Raw genomic sequence first — 24903 nt, 5'->3', positions numbered from 1 at the left:
TGTGGATGTGCCAAAGATCCATCAGAGCTGGATCTGGGGATGCCTTATATGTCAGGTATAAACCACATCTCAGTAATCTATAGGAGACTGAGTATAGAGAGATTTCCTTATGGTGATCTGTTTAGGACAATGTGTTAATATCCTGGATTCTCCTGGTGAGAAACTACTGCTGGCATTCCAGCTGTTGCAATCACCTAGTCAGGTACATGCTGAATGTGGCATTCTACTCAATGATAGTTCTGATAAGGGCTGAGTAAAGCAGTACTATAACTTCCTTGGACATTGATAGTATACCCTCACTTGCAAGTTGGGCAACATATAATGACTTTCTTACTATTTTGGCTGTGTAGGTCTAAGGCCAGATTACTGTCTATATATGCTCCCAGACCTTGACTACCAGGTTAACTCTTAGGTTCATAGGTTCATAGGTAGGTACTAGGCTATCGGCCCAAGGGCCTACGCAAGCCTAGCCAATAAGGTTCCCTTCATATTTCCCATCCACTCATCAAGATTTTTCTTGAAGAGTGCTAATGAAGAACTTTGCTTGACATAGATGGGTAGCCTGTTCCAGAGTATGGAAGTCTCTGGGATAGGAATGTATTCCTCCAGCATCTCCTGTTTATTGTGGTGACAAGGTTTAGGTTCCTAGAGCATGTAGCTCGGAGGGATTGGGGTTTCTTTAGGTGTAGCATGTCCAACAGCTCTGGGATTGACATAGCTTTATATGTTAGGCAGAGATCACCTCTGACTAGGCGATATGCTACGGAGTAAAGCTGGAGTTTTTTTGAGGCGGTCAATGTAGGGTATTTGTTTGAGTCCAGTAATCAACTTTGTGAGGTACTTCTGCGGGTGCTTTATTGATGGAGTAATTGGCTTTTGTGGATTTTTTCCAAAGGGCACTATAATGCACTTTTTCGCATTGAGTTTTAAAGCATGCCTTTGGTGCCAGTCATTTGTCTGTGTAATGCTCTCATGTGGGATCTTAATGTCATAGGGGAATCTATGATGGCTCAGTTTATAGTTGTCTGTGAATATGGTGAGCCAGAAACCCTTGACATTAGCTTTGACTTCTGAGAAGTAGATGCAAAACAAGAGCAGGCCCACCACAGACCCCTGAGGTGGTCCACTGGAGACTGGTCTCTTTGTGGAGGTAGCCTCACCATTCCTGACTTCTTGGGTCCTATCTGTGAGCCAGCAGGCAATCCAATCAGTTATGTAGTGATTTATGCCTGGTTTGGTGAGTTTATCAAGAATACCTGAGTGGGAGATTGTATAAAATGCTTTAACCAGGTTATGGTAAGCGGTATGTACCATCTTCCCCTCATCCATTGCTTTACTCACCCTCTCAAAGAAGTCTACTAGGTTAAGTATGCAACACCTTCCCTTGACAAACTGAGGGGGTCCAGTGTCTGTAAGCTGCCAATGTCTTTGTTGATCATTTCCATGACTTTGAATGTTAGACTTGTCAGACTGATAAGTCTGCAGTTTTCGGACTAGGTTTGTGGACCACCTATCTAAAGAGGGATGACCGTTCCAGTCCTCCATTCACTTGGTATGTAACCTGTTTTGAGACTGTAGTTGAAAAGTGCCTCAAGTGGTCAAGAAAGGTCACATCTTAAGCTATTTAGGAAGCAACCTGGAATATTGTTGTGGCCCATTGAGGCACTGTTTTTGGCCTTGGTAAGAACTGCCAGGACCTGCTGCCTGCTAATAGTTGTGGGGTATATGCTAGAAGGGACGTCATAGGAGGTATTAGAGGTAGAGGGCGAAGTTTGAACTGAATTTGTTAGCCAGAAGATTCTCTATATCTCTCTCATCAATGAAGGTGATTCCATTTACCACAAATTCAGCACATTGCTGTGTGTTACATTAAATGTTTTATCCCCTACCTGAAGAAGACCTTGAGGCTGTCCTTAATCTAAGAGCCCATCCTCACCTCATAGATGGACCAGTTGGACTTAATTAATACACTTAGCTTCTTCTTTAGTTTAATCATTGAGCTCTTGTCTTTATTTGAGTAGCTTTTTTTTCTGATTTTTGAGACATTGAATTTTGAAAAAATGTAATTCAGTGGGATGCAGTTTGCATTAGTATAAGTCCTAACTGTTACAGGTTTATTTGTGTTTTCAGAGTTTTTATCTTGAAGGAGACCTCTTTGTGATCCAACCTCCTCCATGTTGGAGAGTACTAGGTCTAGTATGTTTGAATCTCTGCTTGAAGGAATTTGTGTTTGCATAGTCCAGGAAACATTTTTGAGGCAGTGTATGTTTCCCAGTGTATACAGGGGTAATTAAAGTCCCCATGAATAGGATATTTGGTTGGGTGGTGAATGTCTCTAGTAGGTCTAGGTACAAGTTATGAGATTCTTGGGGCATAGATAGTGACCTATAGTTAGCTAGGATATGGTAAGCGACATTATCTATCATGACCTGTATGTGGATAAACTTCAGAGCATTATCCTATTTAACCAATATATTTGTTGCTGATATAGATCAAGACACTTCCACCTTTAGACGCTGCTATGCTGCCTTTGGTCTAAATGTGTGGAAGACACTATAGCCTTGCACTGTCAGAGAAATGTCTGTGGCTTTAAACCAAGTCTTGATAATGGCACAGAGGTCTATATTCTCCAGAGTGAGGAGGGGTTGTAGGGTGTGTAGTTTCTTATTTAGGCTCCTAGCATTAATCTGTAACACTTTAATGTTGTTCTGACTTTTTTTTTTTTTTTTGCTATGTTGGAAGGTTTGCCATTTTGACATTGCCTTAAAAAGGCTTTAGTGGGATGGATAAAGTTTTAGCCAACATCTAAAAGCCCAGTGGGACAGGTACAAACCATCCTTGGTAAAGCAACATGGTCTGTTAAACATGTCCTCTCATGCTGACAGATATTAAATCCCCCCTAGAACAGCATCAGAAACTAAGCCAATTTTTCAAATGAATTATTTTGTTCATACTTGGCATCATACTTGGTGGGGGTAGAATTCTGCTCAATGCAAGGCACATACCTATTTGTGACACATATTCAGAGAGATCCATAATGTCTCTTCACATAGTCCATTGAGGTACACTTCAGGTCATATACATCCTCATGGACTATGATAGAATCGTATTTTGTACCTTTGGTGCACTGACTTTAGTGCATGAATGACATTGCAGATTCTGGCTCCAGATAAGCAGCTGGCTGTTATCTTCTCTCTCTCTAGCCTGGTGATTGGTGTATCTGTGTTTCATATAATGGAATCCCTATGATAAGCTTCCTAGTTAATGTGTTTGCTTTCCTTATTGGCTTTGATCTTGGATAACCATTGCATGTAGGCATATGTGCAGCATTTGTTGTTGCTTTTGGTGAGCTTTAAAGATTGCTGAGGATAGACATTGCTATTTTTAGGCTTATGAGGTCTTTGAGGTTTGTGAAGGCTTCTTCTAAGTGCCTCAACATAAGATGGTCTATGTGTGAGTGGTGAGCAGCATGTGTGGATGTTGTATTGTGTGTTTTCTTGACAACCTTTTTTTTAGGTGAGATTTTTGGCTTCAAAGAAGTTGTATATGCAAATGTCTCTCGTGCTGCATTTGTTTCTTTAAGGATTTGATAGGTGTATGAGAACATGAGACATTTGTAGAATTGCAATATTGTCTCAGGATGCCTATATCTACCATAATGGCCAAAAAACATTTGGAAATTGCATATCCATGTTTTCCAGGCCTATATTAAGCCTGTCTATTATGGTTAAATTACTGTTTTTTTATAGCGGTCTCCCTGGTTTCTAGGGTTAAGGACAGATGTTATATAGTGATAGAATGTGATGTTGATGGTGTTTGATGTGCAAAGTAGCTTCTCTGAACTCAACTCCGTGCAATGCTTCACCATGTTACAGGATGCAATCCTAATACAGTTTTCTAGATAAATTTTAATGTCTAAGAGTTTGCTTCTCTACAAAGCACTACCAACTGCTGCTGGATGGTTAACAGCTCAGTGCAACCATGCCTAATTTATATCAAACAGAAAAGATTTGAAAAATGACTCCTTTGTCCTCAGGCCAATAAACAACTATACCTTGAGTTCTCCTGGAATGCTTCCCAACTCAGAGAGATCAGCCAAATACTTTCTGCCACAAGAAGCAGCATCCTGGACTTTCTAATATAAAAGCATAGTGAGAAGGACTCTCAAGTCCAATTCAACAGCAAATAACTAAGTATCTGGCTTACGGTTTTGTTTTGTGTTTCCCAAATCATATAGACCAGGTTACTACTTACTACCAATAAATGGCCCATCCCAGTCCTCTTAATTTAAAAACAGAAAAAAAGATTGCTTGAGAGTGTAATACTACCATAAAAAATTTTAACAAACTACCTGGACAAGGTGATTTCAAGAATCATTGACTTAAAACTGATTTAAAGTGCAAAAAAAACAAATAAAACAAAATCACAGCAGTGGCACTCTAAAGCAGTTAACTGATGTATTTTATAATAAAATGAATATCCTGTCTGTTAAGCATGCAGCAGGATTAATCCAGGATACTCTCAGTGTGTAGCAAGGATTGCCAAGTAGATGGGAGCTCTGGAAAAATGAACAGAAGGCAATATGTAATAAAGGAGGTTTATTCAAGAGCAATACTGGTTTGCTGGGTGGGCCCTCAGAATTATGCATCTATAGAAAACAATGGGTGTGATCAGTAATTAAATACCTTACACAACAGACAATAGCAATGAAAGAGGGGGGGGGATTTGGAAATCAGATTACCATAAGGAGCAGAGGCCAGAGACACACCTATTTAGAACTATAAAAGGAAAAAGGTGGTAGGGTTGGGAAAAAAATTAAAGCTGCAAGAAGTTACAGGTCAATGACACTAAGTACATTAAAATTTCAGAAACTTTAGCTTAATGCTTCAGTGGGGGAGTAGGGAAGACACAAAGAACATGGGAACAGAAAAGTACTGGAATGCAACTTTAAATAGGTAAATAAGCAGAATATAAGGCTCTGGTAGCATAACTGGAGCATACACAACTTTAAAAGCACTGAAGTACCAGTTTTGGTGCAATCTTTACAATTCTCTCACTACTGAAATTCTACAACTATCTAAGGCACCAAACTATGCAGAAATTTACCAGTAACATTGGCTATTGAAAAAATGCAGTAATTCATGACTAAATATGGCTCAAATCTGGCTGTAGTTCATCATTCGGTTACATCTGTAAATAAGCCTACAAGGCTAACACACCAGACAGGATTCAAAATGCAAACAGCTAGCTTTCACAAGTAATTCTACTTATATGTATACACTCAGTCTTCCAATAACTGCAAATGAAACTACAAGACTAATGTCCGAGAAGAAGAAGCTAAAAAATGCTAACAGATATTTTTTAATAAAACATGAAAAATCCCAGAAAAGTACACAATAAGTGTCACCAAATATTTAAGCTGAAGTGGAATAAATTCTCTCTCTCGATACATATATAAATATATATATATATATATATATATATATATATATATATATATATATATAATATTATATCTTTCCATTTGCAAGCAAACTTGTTACTCACAGTTTCCACACCTTTCCAAGTCTTACGTAATAGACCTCCAAACCCTAGTCACCAAGGGGACTGTAAATTTGCCATTCTTAAGTAAAATAGAGTGGCAAAAAACATTGCAAGATAGACTTACTTTTTAAAAAAAACACATGAAACTCAGTGTTAAGTGACGCCATCCCTTATATGAAACAGGATATCTTCCGAACAGTTACACATTCTCCAAATTGGGAACCATGTGACCTGTTACGTCATTTCAAACTTAGGTAAAATTTTATTTATTTTATTTATTTATTTATTTTACATTTGTTGACCGGGCTAGTCTGGCTGGATACATGTCCATTTTCAGCAGAGGCCCGAGGAGAAAAGCTCCACTATATACTGGTACATTACATAAAATACATTACTATAAGATACAACTTATAAGGATTAATGAACTAATTGAATGTAGGATATTAACAATACAGAAGCATTGTTACAGAAATGTACAGTTCTTAAATTACATCATTTTTACAGAATATGTATAATACTTAAAATACTAAATACTGAGTAGAATTCCTAATCTCATGTTATTAGGAAAAGCAGGAGTAGTAATTTTGAAAAGAAAGAAAGAGGCAGCACATACAAAGGTCTATACTATATAGTATTGACAGTTATGATAATACATTTGTGCCAGGGCACCAGTTCTAAGAAATAGAATTGCACAGCAGGGAGCAAAGTATAGGTTTAAGTGAGAGGCTAGATAGGATCGAGAAGTGTATTGAGTAAAGAGAAGAGATGTTATAGGAAAAGTAATATCTAAGTGGATATACGGTGAGCTACAGACGAGGAGTGATACAAGTAGTAGAGACAAGTAGAGAAAGTAATGGAGAGAGCTGTAGAGGGAGTTGGGTACTAAAGTCAGTCAGGATTAGAGCAAGGGCATAGCCAGTTGGATTTGAAATGGTATCTTAGTTGTTTCTTGAAAAGTTTTGATGAGCCTAGGGAGGTCAGTTCTATATTATAAAATATTTAAGTGCTAGGACCTTCTTTAAGGATAGAACATAACACCAACATAAAATATATTGTGACCACTAAATATAACCAGCGTTTAATTTTTATGATGAGTACATAAAATACTGTAAACAGTAAACATGTAAAAAATTAAAGTATAAAAATTGTATAGAGAATATACAATTTTCAAAGATTACTTTGATCTTAAACTACCACTGAGTTCATCTTTAGTACACAAATTAAAGAAAAAAAAAAAATTAATTCCAGGAGAGTTTTGGCACTTGTTTTTATTTGCCAAAAGTGTTTTCTGGTTTTTCATTGTTCACTCCATGTTACCCCTTTAGGATTAAAGGTTACTTTCTCTAATATCTGAAATAAAAAGTTATTATTAGAATACTGTTAAATATGCTTAGGTACTGCATTATATAGATGTTTTTTAATATCATAGGTATGCTTGTATATTCTTTCTTTAAAGGTTCTTTTGGTTTTACTAATATAAGATGTGGGATATTCCTTGCATGTAGCAAGATAAAGTAACCCTTTGGTTTCACAGTTATAGTAAGCTGTTATATTAAAATGGACCATTCCATAAATGATCATTCCACAACCTTTTTTTGTGGAGGCGCACTGACTACATCTACCATACTGGTAAGTCCCTCTTCTTGAATTAACCTTCCATCCCTCTGTTAGGTCTTTGAAATATGTTCCCATTTTAAACACAAGTCTAGGTTTGTCACCTGACCTAAGAGTGAGATTACTAAATTTAAAAATTTTTAAAAATGTTTTAACATCTCTTAATCACCTCTGTGATGGATTAACTGTCCACTGAATAAGTCATGCTCATTGCCTTACTCCTCATTAAATGCCAAGTTCCTGTTAGAAACATGTTAACAAAAGTTATTCTTTGTACTGTCCAACAATGGGGTTTATATTCCCTGTGGTTTACTACTGTAACCTTGAAACTGCATCCATCAATCGACCTTAATGTTGAACCAATATCTTGAAAATTGCAACTGCGAACAAGCAGGAAACTTGAAACTGAATACATTGACTCTCATAGTTCGATGTACTTGACATAGCAGGAGGTGTTGTCAGCCACCCAAGCTGTGCACCGTAATGTACCATGACAGTCTACAATCAACAGTACATCACTTTTACTATTTTGCAGGGGACAAGCCCCCCTGCACCCCCATGTGTTGGGCTGCACCCCCACACCCCCCTGAAAATTATATATACATACCATCTCCGACATTGCACTACAGTGAGAAAATGAATTGACTCCCTGTTCCTCGCTGAACCGCATTCTCCACTCAAAATTCTGAACTCAAATACTCAACTACACTACCAATGCAATGTAGTGTAGTCGATGTGTTTGGTTTCGCAAAACCGCCTCTTGGAAAACTACAAGTAAACATTGTCACTCCTGATCAACTGCAGTTCTCAAATCTAATAGTAACCATTCCCTCCTTCCTTTTATGAACCAGTTCATTCTGAGTATTAAGTAGAATCACATTCTGAGTATTAAACAGAATCTTATCAGGCTCCTTCTTCCCTTTCAACATGTTTTTTTCAATATTTCAGTCTCTTTAAAGCAGAAATTGTCCTCTGAAACCATCATTGCAAGGCATACCATCTGACCTTTTGGTAGGGCTTTTTTCCTGAAAGTGGAGATGGCAACTACAGGTGGGAATTAGACTAAGTAGGTTTTCTAAAAATGTTAGAAACAAAACTCTTTTTTTTTTTTTTACCAAGTCCTTAGTTATTTGCATATCCACGTAACACAATTTTGTATTCAACATCTCATGAGTAAAATGAAAAAAAAAGCCTGTGATGTTATTAATATAATCAAGAAATTCACAAAGTTTCTTATTAGAATCAATCCAAAAACTACACGGTATCCAGGAAACTGATATACATGTTTCAGGAATTCATACGTTCAGATTTAGAGACATATTTTCTATCCCATTTAGCTATCATAATATTGACAAATATGGGAGCACAGGCTGTCACATTGCAACTCCTAGTTTCTGTTATTAGTACTCCCCTTCAAAATATATGTAGTTGTTCTTTAAGACAATTTCCATTAACTCAGTTAAGGTATTGATTTTACTAGCAGTAATAACAATAAATATTGTTAAATATTTATAGAAATACTCCAACCTAAAGTATGGAGAACAGATATAAATAAATACTTAACATCTATATTGACAATGCACAATTGGTCTTTATATCAATCATTTACAATGAGTCTCAAAAAATCCCATGAACCTCTGAGTAAATAATTTACTTCCTTATTTATATTCTTTAATTTCATAACAATATACATAGCAATTGGATGTGGTTTCGATTCCACTGCATCCACAATGGGCTTCAGGGGTGGATTTACCACAATTTTACGGACCTTGGTAATGCAAAAAAAAAACAAATGGAATCGGGGGATTTTTTTGCAATTACAAATGTGTAAGCATTATTGCACATCTGCCCTTGCATAAGCATATCATAAAACATACTGTCAGTTTTCCTGTATGCTATATTTATTTTCTTTAAGGATATATTCTGTTTTGCCTCATCGCCAAGTACCACCATCATTTTATCACTATAATCAATATAGTTCATAACCACTACGTCTTCCTCCTAATTGAGTTCATAATACAAATATTCTTATAGGTTCATATATTTTCAGCAAACCCTGATCGTTCTTTGTCAAATTGTATCTGGAATTCCTTGAGCTTTGGTTTAAATGAACTTGTATACTGCGTTCACAGACTGTTTCAAGTAAGTTAACAATAGGGTGGCAAGGTGGATTATAGGTACTAATTCTCTTTAATACTGATGTGTGATTATGCTGAACTTCCTCATTGCTCAAAAACCACAAGGACAAGTTAAGTTTATAAATTTCTCAAAAGTCAATAACGGTATCAAGGAGTGTGGTTCTTTTAGGAGGAACAAAAAAGTATTACCCCTTTCAAACAAATCAGCATAACACTTATCTATATAACACTTACCAGAGTTAAAAATCTTAAAATCCTTGATGGTCATTGAAAATAATGTCAACCTCACTTATTATGTGTTCCCCCTTCCCCTCTCCCTTCTGTTTGGTCCATGTAGCACTGTCCCAGTGTTCCACCCAATGAACCTATGTTGATATGAGCGAGTCTGCTTCATTAGTTTCTTCGATCTTTGAGCAGGGGGTTAGCCGAAAAGAGCTTAATTTTGTTCATGTGCAGCATTACTGCTGGAATCAAAGTCCAAGGGGTCATTGGAAGCAGCAATAAATTCTTCACTACTGGAGTTCTTGGCAGTAGAATAAGCCTGATTTTTCTCATATTATTTTTTGCCTTTTTCCTTTTTTTCTTTCTTATTTTTAATATGTTCACATACTGATTCGATTTGGTAAAAACTGTCTTATACTTAAAACAGTAATTACAAAACAATAAATCACTGGTAGTAGAATTGCCCAATGAAGTAATGTCTGTCACTAGCCTGTCCATTTCACTTTTTTGTCCTTCATAAGTAATTTCATCAATTCCATATCATGTTATTCAAACAAAGCCAACAATTCATTGTGGAGTTCTAAGCCTTTTGGTAAACCTGCAGGATATGCCCATGCACTGCTTCTACTTCCAAGCATTCCCCCCTCTATCCATTCTCTAACTGAAGCTTGTGGTACTTAATACATTTTTTCTCAAATGTGTTCAACTTGGAATTCAGTGATCCATCTTCTGCTTTGTTATAGATTCCAAAGTCCATTATCTCCTGAAACCACTCAAATGAAGAAGCCATGCAAAGTTTCTATCTGGCAATTGTCCCAAGCCATTGTTGAGCCATTGTAGGAAGTAAAATCATTATTGTGGAAACTCTGTTGATCAGGTGTAATATCTTGAGAAGTCTGAGACAATACTGACCCCTGTGTATCTGTTAGAAAAGATAGACTATCCATAAGATCATCATTTAAAGTAGTAGAAACCATGCCTCTGTTCATGGTTGGGCAAACTGCCCTTGTGATTCACATGAAGCCTTGCCAATTACCCTATTTGAGAATCAAACTCTGTACCTTGCCTCTGTCAGCTAAACAGCTTAACCATTATGCCAACCTCCTATATTTGCTTTGCTTTTTGTAAGAACCAGAATAAGTCACTGAATTAAAGCAGTCAAATCGTCAATTGCAAAATTCAAATCATATAAATGAGTCTTCGTATAACTTGTCTCCTCACTCTGCTGATGTCATGATGGCATATCAATCACAAACACCAAACCAGGAACCACATGTGCATCATGTTTCACTTCTAAACACTGGCAACCAAATTAAATATTTTCCAGGTGACTGTAACACTCCACTCTCATGTAAAATAAACACAACAGCAAACATTGCTCTATTTCACATTTAATTCATTAAAAAAACACATGCATAAACTCGCTATTAAGCATTTTCATCCCTTATATGAAACAGAACTTTTTCAGAACAGTTACACATTCTCCAAGAACTCATTTTAAAACCTTGGTTTAACCATTGTTTGCCCTTGTGTTTATTTTACATGAGAGTGGTATATTACAGTCCCATGAAGCTTTTTTATTTATTTATTTTTGTTAATTTGGTTACTAATATTTTTGATAGCCATGGGGCAGGGCTGGCTTTACATCTTTCAGTTCTTAATGGAGCAAGCTTCTTTAAAATATTTAAAAAGGTGATATTGAACTCATATCTCAGATACAGTGTCATCTAAAGTAAAATATTTATGGTTATTTCAGGTTTGCTTGTTTTAGTTTAGAGATTAGTGCGTCTATATTGAAGTGAGATAGATTGTGGACTGATATAGTGAGTTATTTTCTGTGAATACTAGTTTGCTTTCTGATGGTGAATATGATAAGGTGGTTACTTAGTGAGTTAAGACAGGGTGCCAGAGGTTACAAATTTGTCAGGTGCTGAGGTTAACATCCAGTTCAAAGTCAACCCTTTATCACTATTTTTATTGTAATGGGTGAGTACGGTAATCATTTGGGACATGCCATATATATTTATAGCGTCTGCAGGACTATTTAAGAAGACTGATAGTCAGTTGATATTAACATCACCAATGATGATTTTTTTTTTCTTGTGGAATGTTTGATGAGCCCACATCAAAAATGTTTCTGCTGGACTAATATTTTTGCCTCAGGGAATGTATATGCCTACTATGTTTAAAAATGTATATTTAAATGGATAGATATAAATATAAGGTAAGGTATATATACATACATACAGTAGATATAATGCAAGCTGAGACCAAACTGTATAAACTGTGCGTCAGATTTAGAATGAGCAGATGGATAGCAGGGTGAGGAATTTAGGCTAATAGCCAGTAGTGAGGCAGAGGACTGATGGCTAACTTTGCTGACAGGACTGATTTATCTTATCAAATAAAGCAAAACAAGAGTTTCTCAGGAAGAAGATACAGGATGTGAGCATAAGGAAGTAGGAAGAGGCACAGTGTGTCACTATAAAGACAGTCATGGATATAAAATTGGAAAAAGAGGACTAGAACAAGACTTAGAAGTGATCACATAGATGATGGAAGCATGCTGGGTTATAAGTGAACCCAAGCTGCATTATCTGTGACTGTAGCTGGAAAACAAGATTAGAGGTACACGTGGTGAATAGTAAGAACACAACACAAGTAGAAACGTGTAATTCTGTTGGCTAGAAATCAGGTATTGTATAGAGCAAAGCGAATCATGAAATGATCATTAAGGTAAAGTTAAGGAAATGTTGTCTGAGAAATAAATAGGTTAACCTTTTTTTAACACAAATTACCAAGGAAAATAAACATGTTAAATTGTTTCTGGAATTGCTTAGGCTCATCTAACTATGTGTAGGTGCTATGGCAGATAACTTTTTTTACGGGATCTTGCAACAATGTGTTGGCAGACAACTGTTAGAGGACCGTTCTTGTCACTTCTAATCCCATAGGACAGATAAGGGTAGTAATATATGCACAAGGTGGGATGGTAATTAAAGTAAAGGAGTGTATGAACACACATGGATAATAGATTAGCTGCTTGTGAAAGGCAAACAGATGGACTAAGAAAAATGTAGGAGTGTTTCAACATTGGGAGGCACAAATGTGTCAACATATTTTGTTTAGGATAATTTGAAGACAGAATGAGAACAGATGAAAGGCAGAATCAAATCCTTTAAATCTTTGAAAAGGCAATTAAGTCAACCTAATTACAATAGCTCTATTCAGGCCTCAAGAAAACTTCTGTATATTTAATAACTGGGAATAGGTTGTGAAAGGTTGCAGAAAATGAAACATAATGAATATATATCTATGGATAAATGCACGACAGATTCCACATCTGTTCTTCACTGCAATTCATTTTCGTAATGTAAATACCAAGGTTCAACAAAAGGGGAATAACAAAAGTTGCAGAAAGCAAAAGTAAAAAAAAATTCACATGCATTACAAAATATTTTATTGATCTAGGCTAGTTAGTGTGCTACTGAATTAATTACAGTTGCTAAGAAAATGTAAAAAATAAGGCAACCACTCCCCAATGAACTGTATACTTTGGATGTGTTGATTACTATAGCCTAGCACTTATACTAGGTTACATTATTTAAATGTGGAAACTACTTAACAAAGCCAATTAAGGATTTTTTTTTTTGCTCAAAGAAATAATTGAGTATATGCAAGCATAGGGACATTCATAAAAATAGAAATTTATATATTTATATATGGAATTTGATTCCCCAAAAAAGTTTTTCTTCAAGAAACAAAAGGCATGGGCGTTCCATTCCCTGCTCCTGTGTCAGAGATATTATAGACAAGGTGCCACCTTCTGCATTGGAAATTTCTTTTGCTATCAGTTTAGGATGCCAGTGTTTTTGTAGGATTCATTATAATGTTTCACCAGAAGAGAGAAACAAAGGAAATCTAACTGCTATCTGCTCCAGCCATTGGATCATTTTGGCAATAATAACAATAGTAAAAGAAATGTTATAGATTGCATTTCTGTCTCAGTGTGACATAAAGAGGATGAGGACAAAATCTGTTGCTTTAAGGTAGTAAGTTGGCCTATCACTACAGGATGATTTGGGCCAGACGATACATGAAACAGAGTAAGAAGTCAGATAAAACAAATGTCCAGACTGTGATCAAGATGCATTACAACAAACCTGTGACTACTGATGATATGTTATTGTCCTTGCCTGCCTGGTAACATTTTTTTCCATAATTAGTAAATGAGATAATTGTCCAGGATTTGTGACTAGATACTGATATGATGTTTCAAAGCATGCTTCAAGATCAGTATTCTTAGACTAATGGGTTGTCAATCTTATATACTACACTCCTTTAAGATGGGTTGACTCCTGTAATGTTGAGATTTTTTTACTTTACATAGCTGTCTCCTTGGTGTGTCTATGAATCAATCTACCTATTTATCTATCTAAATCAAAAATCGTTTTGAATTAATTTAATGGCTAGCTTCTTCTTATTGTATGTGAAAGGTTTATTCCAAATTCCCAAAAAGCATTACATGATGCATCTATCATTTTTTTCTGTCATTAATATTTTTTTCTAGTATTAGATTTCCTGACCAAGTGTTTACTCTCAGAATGATGGAATCCAAGCTTAGATTTTCAACTGAAATGAAGTCAGACTTTGTGTTTTAGGAAAAAGCAGAGGTCACCTCTAAATATCTTATAAGAAATGAATGTAATGTCAATCCCTGATGCTTTTCTGGAGAGGTCATCTTTTCAAATGTCAGTTTTTTTTTCTAGCAAAGAATCATTGCAGCTTTCCAAGTTAATCCATGTGGTTTATACAAAGGCAATAAACACAGTGTTGTGTTTAATAATTAGTAAGATTACTGAAGTATAAGATAATATGACAATCAACCTGGAGCTTTATAATTAGATGGATTACATTATATGCTTTTTCTGATTTTAGGAAATGTACTGTGTAGTCAAAGTTTAAACTGCCTACCATTGTCTTCAAATCATTAATTATGGTATTATTTGTTATGGCTTAACCACTCATTTTATAATCAACATTTGTGTTATTTTTGATAAATCTTACAATATAACATTTACTGGCATTAAAGTGAGGCTAGTACCCTTATAGCAACTATGAATTTCTTCAGATCATCATGGAGAACTTTGTACATCATTGTACTGAAATTGCTACCATCTTAATTCAGGTAACAGCATATGTGGTTTTTCATAATCCATTTCACAGTTGTGTATCGAAGAGAGTAGTTCAAAACAATCAGAGCCTTGTAGGACAGTAATGATAAGGAAAAACAGATACCATTGTTTTACACATTGAGTAATATAAGGACTAGCATTAATTTTATCAAATATTCTCTTAGAGTAGTGTTAAGTATTTTAGCAAAGTCAAGACGTGTGCATCATGAGTACTTCATTAAGTGATGATGTTACCTTATTACCCTTTCAAAGAATTTATTGCCACTTCAAGGAAGCAGTAATAGCTTGTTTATGATGCCACTGGATGTGGCTAAAAGAGTCTGATATGGACCATTTCATTTCCAAGTTAAAAAGCTGACAAATAATCTGAAATATTAAAATTCAACCTTTAACATAGTCTGCCATCATTATCAATCACAACAGATACATAATTACTCAGGCAGCTATTAAATCATTTAACTATAATTAATTTACTAAGTGGAAGACTATCCAAAAATCACTGGTGCTTCTGCTTTCATTTATATCAGAGAGTGAGAGAAGGAACATGGAGTCCAAGGCAGAATGTAATACTCAGTTATTAATATACTCATAACTATATAGTTATATCACATATAAAACTCAACATTCCTACCTTTTAAGTGCATTTGGAAGAAGCAGCTACAGAGCTGTAGCCATGTGATATGTAAGGCATATGAACAAAATTATTATAAACAGGATAAATGAGTGAATTTTACATTCCACAGAAATCATACACCTGAATATAAATATGAACATTTTCCTAGCAGGATTTGTTTGTCTTATTTATTTATTTATTTGTTATAGATTCATTGGTTCATAGATAACTACTAGGCTAGCTGCCCTGGAAAGCCTTTTAAAGCCTAACAAAATTTCTCATTTTGTACTCCAAATAACCTATCCTGTTTGGTTATAGATTGACCTTTCCCATCTCAAGGTCAGAAATTATATATTACCTCTAATGAGAATAACTGGGATCATACCGTAGATAATATGGGGGTACTCATGTATGGGATAAAGCATTTAGGAGCTGCACCTTAGTACAAGGGGCAGTCCTGGGGTATATTTTCTGTTTCTCATCCATATAACAAAATTGCACTTGAAAATGGACAGGGATGAAATTTGCTTTATCTGGATGGGGAGTCTGTTCCATAGCAACATTATCCTCTGCAAATTATATCTGTCCCTCCAAACTGTTCTGTTGATGTTGCAGGATAGGTTTAGATCCATAGACCAAGTATTACTGATACTATTTAACTTACTAATGTGGCAGGACTTTGAGCAGGTCCATGTATAACATGTTGTTTAGGCCTTGTATCTTTTAGTAAGGTACCTCTGTGGGAGTTCCAGTTGTTGCATATGTCTGGATATATATATGCCAAACAGAGCATTATATTCAATGACTGGCCTAATGAGGCCTTTGTAAAGGGGGCAATGTCATCCCTAGATCTAGATAGAATCTGTTTGTTTATATGCTGTGTAATATAGAAGGACTTTCTTAAAACAATAGACACATGCTGGCAAAAGTTAGGTCACTGTCCACATAAGTTCTCAAATCCCGAACAAGTGGGTCACCTCTTAGGAGAGCATTGTCAATGTAGTAGTTCCCTTGGGTAGATTTCATGGGGTATTTCTTCAAAGCGGTATCAGTTGTATTGCTTTATTATATCCAGTTTAGTTTAAAAAATAAGCTTTATAGGATTTCCATAAGAAATGAATATATGTAAATTCTGATTGATATATTTTGCAGTCATTTTGCTCAAAGATCATCATTTTAATCAGAATGTATTTAAAAAAATCCCATTCTGCTCATAATGGGTATATCAAACCTGCTAAAAAGTCATTTTTATGTTGTAATACACATTTAGGTCCCATGATCTTATATGTGTGCTACTACAAGTTTAATGAATATATAATAGATCAAGCAGGATTGGGCCCTTTACAGTTCTGTAGGTCAGGCAGAGATCATGTTGTAAGATTTGTAGGAGAAAAGAAAGAGAGGTAGGTTTTATAAATACTCTCTGTAACTTAGAGAGCTCATACCTGAGAATACTTCAGTGAGGAACCACCAAGGTTTTACAAGTTAGATTAGGTGCTAAATAGGAACAAAATAAAGGGCACAATGTGCTGTACTACAGACCAGATAAGGGAAAATATGAGTCAAACAATGAGCTAGTCTGACTTAGAAAAGAAAGTCCTTAGCCATCAGTTGGGTGAAGTAGAAGGCTCTCCTAATGATGGACTATATGTGGTGCTCAAAAAGATAGTTTATTTTCCATGAATGCACTAAAGCCTCTAAAGTTAGTATCTATTTTAATAGGGGTCTGCTTGATTAAGGAAACAATTTTCCTTACTGAAGTGAATGGATACATTGTAGATAATATCAGCATGTATCCTTCACAAAAGGTGTGTAGAATGAACATTTTTGAATTGTAGTACTTTGAAATCTCTGAAATATCTTTAACACAAATGACATCTGAGATGAGAACGTAAATCAAACACAGAAGCTGCCAAAGTGTCTTCTCCACACTCCACAAGTTTATTATAAAATGATTCCACAGACCACAGATTTGTTATAAAATGGTGAACTTCAAGATAAAATGCATAAGTGCTTTTGTCCCACTTTAACTCTTCTGGAACAAATGCCCTTCTTCTATCCGGGACTTCTGAGATGAGAAAAGTTCTAATTTACATAGGCCACATCCACAGACTGCTATATTTCCATGCAGCATTGAAAAATAACATTGCAGGTCATTTGTGAATCAATGAACAGCTAAAGAGCAGCACTTTAAGATTCATATCAATCTTGCTTGCAACATAAGTTTGCTCAAGGGGGGCCTTGTGCCATATACAATCACTTAAAAATACCACACAATGAGGGACAGCTATACTGGAAGACAACCAAATTGTAAGCTACATAAAGAAATAAATGTATATTACCTCGATTTAATCAGAACACACACTCAAGCAAATCTTTAATTACAGTTTTATGTATACCAATTCTTCTAAACCAGGCATACAGTGCATATGCATACTAAGTGAATGTATCTAAATTGGAATGAGCTATTAGTGAACCCTTCCACAATAAATCATGCATATGTATCATAATATCGTAACCAGTATGAGTTTATCAATACAAAGTTAATTCTCATACTGTCCAGATAAAAAGATGTGCATGGGGTATGCATGAATCTCATACTAATCAAGATCTAATAGATCTAAAGCCCACAATGCCTCATGATGGGTACATGCCAGTGGGGAAAGACATTCATGTCTAATACCTTTGCTATCCTGAGTGAACATTAATGTGTTTCCCCAGGATTTAATAAAATCCATGTAGGCACAGTGTAGAGCCTGCATGGAATGTATCCATGTACACAGCCACAGTTCCTCATCAGCAGCATGCCATGCATACTAATGATGGTGTGCTGCTGAGGGGGAGCCGAGCAATATGGATATTGAATCAGTGTAGGGAGAGGTGTAGCGGCTACCTGTGGCTGCAGATGAGTTTGAGGCTCCCTGTAATGCTCCCCACCACTGTTGCAATGTTCTGAAGTATGTCAACTGTATAATAAGTCTTTTGTATGATGTGTTATTTTTGTTTAATATTTTTATTATTTTTGTGTTACTGCATGTTTGCGCAATGCAGCGCTGAGTGCAGCAATGCCAAGCTGTGTTCACATATAGACAGATGACACCTGCCAGACATCTAAAAATAGAAACCAGATGTAATTAATTACCATAATTAAATATCTTTATTATTTATTTATTTATTTATTGTCATTGACATTTGCTTGGCATGGAGTACAGCAGAGCTGTGCGGAGGTCATACATACATGGCAGTCACCTGCCAGACATCTAAAAATAGAAAGCAGATGTAATTAATTATTTATAGGTGTGTTTAAGTGTGTTTGCACTGCACAGAGTGGTGCTCAGCAATGCTAACAGGTAGCCTAGTAGTATATGTGAAGGTATACTAGTTTTTCTAACATCCAACTAGCTCCATGGGTAGAGTTATGGTCATATGTGTAGTAAGTCCTAGGTTCAAGTCCATGGCAGGCAGAATATGGCTATTAATGAATGCACTATTTTTCTGTGAATTTTGGCACTGCTGCACTGTGCCAAGCACTGCTCAATCATGTTAATTAGTGCATAAACATGCTAGGGACTACCATTGTTTGCATGGTGCTAAGCCTCACTAAAACCATGGTTCTGCTAGTTTTCGCACTGCTTTGCTTATCGGTTTTGCATGCTGCTAAGTGACGCGGCACTTTTTTGAATGTTGCTGAATGATGTGAAATCATGGGAAAACAGTCTATATTAAGCCCAACAGGCAGGAATTCTGCAACTGTCATTGGAGTGCATTCAACTATTGGTATGGCTGGTGCTGTTGGTGAAGGTGTGCACTTTCAGGTGCAGCTGTGGGACATTCAGGAGTCCAGGGTCATGGTCGGGCTCCTTATTAAAAAACCATGAAGTCCGGCTGATGCAGGGTAGATTTCAGGGCTCAGAGTGTAAGGCAGAGGCCTGGGATCATTTGGCCAGGGAACTGACCAGTGTTACTGGTATCCCCCACACAGGTTAGCAGTGTCATCACCATTTTGATGATCTGAAAAGAAGTAAGAGGGGAACACTGGACACCTGCATCCAGGAAGCTTGAGATGGGAATTCTCCACAAGTATGTAAGTATGTCTTCCTCTGTCTAACCAATATTCAGGCTTAGGATCTGCAAAATAGGTATGTATAATAGTATGCTTCTCTGACAACAGTTGCTACTGAGAGGGCTCGCAATGTTGAGTCCCATGCTGAGCACCTGGCCAGGTTGCATCGTGAGTGTGGTAGGTACAGATTTAGTATGCCAACTGTAGTGCAATAAACAAGAAAGGGTAAAGCTTGTACTACAATAAAGTATACACAAGAAAAACTGTACTGCAATAAATGGGCATATAGAACTGTTGTGCAATAATTGGGTAATTGAAGCTGTAGAGCTGTAGTGCTATAAATGAATAATAAGAACTGTATATCAATAAAGCATTAGCAATCCCAATAACAGTAAGCAAAATGTTGTTCAGCAGGACTGTGTTTTGTCAAAACCATTGCAGTAGAGCTGTATGCATTGTCGATGGTAAGGTTGCTGCAGTCAAGTGTGACAATGTAATAGCTGTAGCCTGCAAATCTAATGGTCTGCAAACTGTACTGCTTAACCCATAGTAGTGTCCAAGGCGGTCTCCAGACCAATATCAGTCACATAATGCTATTTGTTCCACCGACAGCAGGTAATAAAGGTATATGGGTGAGGTAGCCCAGTCCATGGGCAGATATTGTGTGTGGACTTCATAGATATTTCAAACCAATAACAAGAAAATGCATTCACTAGCATTTTTATTCAAAAATAAAGCTTTTTTCATATATGCAGTATGGTTGCATTCCACTCCAGTCTACTAAAACACTGTAATAGTACTAGAATGCCGGAGGAATGTCCTGTAACTTGTATTGCTCAGTTCATAGTATAGTTCTAGGTGATCTCCAGGGAAGTAGCAGTCACTCAGCAGCCAGCAGTGGCTCAATAGCTCAGTCTGTTAAATGCTTTGCATGCAGTTCATTTTGCCACACATAGTCTTGGGTTTGAATCCAGAGGTATATAGCACTAACTTTTCAGTATCAGTCATGTAATGCTCACATTTTGTCTCTTACCAGGAACAGAAGAAATATATGAGTGAGGTGGCTCATATTATGAGCAGATAGTGTGTTTAGATTTCACAGAATGTTAACATCAATACCCTGAATATGTTCATCAGCATTGCTGATTCATAAATAAAGCTGTGTAATCCCATTATGGTTGTATCCCTTGCATGTCTGTTCTAGGTTGCTGCAATCAATTATTACATTATTTGCAGATGTCCCCTGCAGTCACAGCTATTGGGTTCTACTCCCATGCCTGCCAACTAAGGCATGATGCCTGTCTAGTTTACTTACTGTACACAAACATGCCTCTCAAGTGTCATAATTTCTCATAATGTAATTAAAACTGCCTAATCCATCTGCCACATGATTAGCAGGATAAATTAATACCTTGAATGCAATGTGTTACTAAATCCATTTACAGAAGACCTGGGAAGTTATGTAAGTCTGCATTATATGAAACTGTTCTGTGTAGTGGTGTACCTGCATTTGTTATTGCTTGGCCCATACTGGCCCATGCTAACAGCTTGAGAGGCATGTATGTGCTACATCATTTTTAGGAGAATTGTAGTCATTGTACTCAAATCTGACACTACACACCTGTCGAACATATATTTCAGTGCATTGACGGATATACGGTAGATATAAAATGTTTACACAGCCCTGTTAAAATGCCAGGTTTTTGTGATATAAAAAAATGAAACCACAATAAATCATTTCAAAACTTTTCCCACCTTTAATGTGACCTATAACCTGCACAATTCAATTGAAAAGTAAACAAATATGTTGGGGAAAAATATAAAAAATAAAAAATGTACAATAAGCTGGTTGCATAAGTTTGCACACCCTTAAACTAATACTTTGTTGAAGCACTTTTTGATTTAATTGAAGCATTCAATCTTCTTGAGTAGGAGTCTATCAGCATGGCACATCTTGACTTGGCAATATTTGCTCACTCTTCCTTGCAATAGCGCTCCAAATCTGTCAGATTGCAAGGGCATCTTTTGCACAGCCCTTTTCAGGTTACCCCAGAGATTTTCTATTGCATTTATTTCTGGGCAATGGCTGGGCCATTCTAAAACTTTAATTTTCTTCTGGTGAAGCCATTCTTTTTTTGATTTGGATGTAAGCTTGGGGTCATTGTTGTGTTGAAAGGTGAAATTCCTCTTCATCTTCATCTTTCTAGCAGACGCCTGAAGGTTTTGGTACAAAATTGACTGGTATTTGGTACTGTTCATAATTCTCTCCACCTTGACTAAAGCCCCAGTTCCAGCTGAAGAAAAGCATTCCCAAAGCATGATACAGCCACCACCATGCTTCACCATGGGGATGGTGGTGTTTTGGTGATGTGAAGTGTTGTTTTTGTGCCAAACATACCTTTTGGAATTGTGGCCAAAAAGTTCTACCTTGGTCTCAACAGATGGTAGATGTAGCATTTTCCACAGGCTTTTGGAAGACTTGATGTATTGTTTTGCAAATTGTAGCCTGGCCTGGATGTTTTTCTGTGTGAGAAAAGGCTTCCGTCTTGCAACCCTACCCCATAGCCCAGATATATGGAGAATATGGGAGATTGTTGTCACATATAGTACACAACCAGAACTTGCAAGAAATTCCTGCAGCTCCTTCAGTGTTGCTGTAGGTGTCTTTTCAGCGTACTTGTCCATTTTTCATCTTGTCTTTTCATCAATTTTGGAGGGACGTCCAGTTCTTTGCAACGTCACTGTTGTCCCATATTTTCTCTACTTTTTGATGACTGTCTTCACTCTGTTCCATGGTATATCCAATGCTGTGGAAATTTTTTGTACCCTTCCCCTGACTGATACCTTTCAACAGTGATATCCCTTAGATGCTTTGTAAGCTCTCTGCGAACCATGACTTTTGCTGCAGCAGGCAACTGAGTAAATGACAGGAAAATCCTACTAGGACAGCTGAACTTTATTTGGGGTTTATCAGTCTCTTTGGCAGGTGTGTAGCCAAGAAGACTGAATGCTGTAATTAAATCAAAAGGTGCTTCAACAATGTATTAGTTTAAGGGTGTGCACACTTATGCAACCAGCTTATTGTACCTTTTTTATTTTTTATATTTTCCCCCTAACAGATTTGTTTGTTTTTTAATTGAATGGTACAGTTTATAGGTCACATTAAAGGTGGGAAAAGTTTTGAAATGATTCATTGTGGTCTCATTTTTTATATCACAAAAACCTGGCATTTTAACAGGGGTGTGTAAAATTTTATATCCACTGTAGGCCTTATTTGCATTTATTACTGTTATTTATTATTATGATTTAATATTAACATCATTTGTTAAACTATATTTAGGAAAAATGTGTTACATTATTGGAATGTTTTATTATGATTTAATAATAACATTTTATTAAACTAACTATATATTGGAAAATGTGGTTGATTATTGTTATGTTTTATTATAATGCAATATTAACATATTTGCTAAACTAACTGATTTGTTGGCCCTATGGTTTACTTTTTACTGGCATGCTGTTACCATACTAACTGTTATGTTACTTAATGTTGTGTTGCACATGTTATATACTAATACGTATTTGGATAAATATATATGATGTTCGATTCTATTAATACTAACATTGGTTTGGTTATTACTAACCATAATATATTGCTATACCTCATATCCCACAGCAAATCAAGGGAGGCTGGTTCCAGCTGATCCCTCTACCTTGCCATAACTGGCCATGAAACCTGGTCCCAGCAAGTCTGGGACCCAGAATGGTGGTGCCTCCTCTGCTGCCCCAGCACTACCTGTGGCATCAGGTAGTACAACCCCAGGCAACAGGGACTGGACCCCTCTGAGAGTGGTGGTGGAGGTAGTGATGCCTGTGCCAGATTGAGGGCATGCTGGCCACCATGGTGGGGCATCCTCACCCTGGTGCCCAGCCTCCAGCACAGCCACCCTCAGGGCAGTGATGGAGCAGTGTTAACAGTCCCATGGGTGGGGAAGTGAGTCACAGTGCTGCCATCTGGAAGCAAATTGGACTCAGATTCCACTACACCCTCCCTATCCAAAGTGTTTACCCCACTTATGTGGAACACACCACCCCTCTCTGCTGTCTTGTCTGTTTGCAAATGCATCCTCACCTACCCAACTTATCTCTCCACATGTACCTATGTCCCTTCACTAACATTCCACTCTCACCTTAAAAAAAAGGGCACCTGTCCAAAAAAAGAAAAAAAAATCGCCCTGTACCTAGTTCTCCATTTAAAACACCTATCTACTGGACACATGTAATCCAGGTGAATTGGCTTGACAATGCAGTTATGTTGTCCTTACCCCTCTCTCTGATGTTTGAGAATCCAAATTCATCTACAAATTCTGTCAAAGTGCACAATTGTTGCTATACATGAAGTGGGTAGTTTTTTTTTTTTCTACACCTTTCCTGCACATCCCTCATTGCTACTCACTATGTTTTCCCCTTGCTTTTACCACTTTCCTATCTCCCGTTTTTTCTTTAATTTTCTTTATATTTTTAAAGTGGATCTAAATAGAGCTATAATGACTATGTGTTATTAACACTGTAAGACACATATACAAAATAAACACCTCTGCTGTGTTTCAAACCCAAGCCCATCACACCTGCAGCACACTGCATTAACCCTCCATGTCACACAACTCTTAATTAAGACAGCTGGTTTAAACAGAACATAGTAGTTGCCAATTATACCCATTAGGAGTGTTTCAATGGAGCTGCATGCTGCACTACACTGCGCAAACTCGAATAAAAATTAAGGGAAAAAATGAGAGTGTACTTTGGACTCTGGTGCAATAGTACACCACTAAAAAGCAAAAGACATGATAATGGATGTAACTGAGGCTGGTGATAGCAGGTAAATGTGCCCTTTTATCATCAAAATGTAGGAATTCACCTGCTAAGGCATTTGTGGCAAAATACATATTCAACTGGCACTCTGGTGCAGAAATACATCCATATAAAGATATGCACATACTGATGGGTGTAGTAAATGTATGTCACAGCCTGCATATGTGCACATATATCTTGCAAATACACCCACTGTAGTGGTGACTCAGTAGCTCAGTGAGTTACATTCCTTGAATACAGTACATTTTGTCACACACAGTCCTGAGTTCAAATCCAGTGTTGTGTTGCATTTGAATGACATTATTGTAAAGACAGCAATCAATGAAGGACTCATGCACTCATTATCCACACAAAGCATTGCTAGGTAAATAACTGTTTTTCACTGCTTGAAGTTACAGGCCTGCAGGTAGAGACACACATCACATATCCGTATAGCATTACTATATAGTACTCTGTAATTGACACTGTTGCCTAACATATGTACCTTAAACACATGCCATAAATTGGAATTTCAAGGGTGCTCTCACCCTGGCTCTGCCTCTACAACAAGGCTGACACAGTTGACACAGATACACCTACAGCTTGTTGTCCTCCAAAGTGTTTAAACTCACTGCCTATGTCTATTAACTGTAGCAGCAGATG

Source organism: Protopterus annectens, chromosome 1.part1, assembly GCF_019279795.1.
Source record: "Protopterus annectens isolate FY-2018-M chromosome 1.part1, PAN1.0, whole genome shotgun sequence".
Classification (NCBI taxonomy): domain Eukaryota; kingdom Metazoa; phylum Chordata; order Ceratodontiformes; family Protopteridae; genus Protopterus; species Protopterus annectens.
Note: the sequence above shows the minus strand (reverse complement) of the source record.